This window comes from Pteropus alecto, unplaced genomic scaffold (assembly GCF_000325575.1).
Source record: "Pteropus alecto unplaced genomic scaffold, ASM32557v1 scaffold53, whole genome shotgun sequence".
In the NCBI taxonomy this organism is placed as follows: Eukaryota; Metazoa; Chordata; class Mammalia; order Chiroptera; family Pteropodidae; genus Pteropus; species Pteropus alecto.
Window position 1 is genome coordinate 6,441,642 of NW_006434366.1, and position 235 is coordinate 6,441,876.

Below are 235 nucleotides of genomic sequence, written 5' to 3' on the forward strand. Positions count from 1 at the left end.
CCGAGGCCCTGGCTTCGTGCTCTCCCGTCACGTCGGTCTTTCGAGCACCGTCTGTCTTTTCCGACGTCTTGGACGTTTCCCGGAGACGAGTGAGTCCACGGCGTCCGTGGGAGTCGCTCAGCGTCTGGACCCGTTTCCTCCGGTCATGCGTCCCAAGCACCCGCATTGCGCAGGCGCCGGGGCTGTGTCCGCAAGGGAAGGGCCGGTGACGCCGCGGTCACCTCCTAGCAGCGGT

The 235-nt window shown here is 66.8% G+C and overlaps 1 protein-coding gene across 1 annotated transcript in view; it reads left to right on the forward strand.

The window, feature by feature from the left end:
* LOC102897018 (contactin-3) overlaps nt 1-235 on the forward strand; it is a 78,091-nt gene that overhangs the window by 45,322 nt on the left and 32,534 nt on the right. The window lies entirely within an intron of this gene.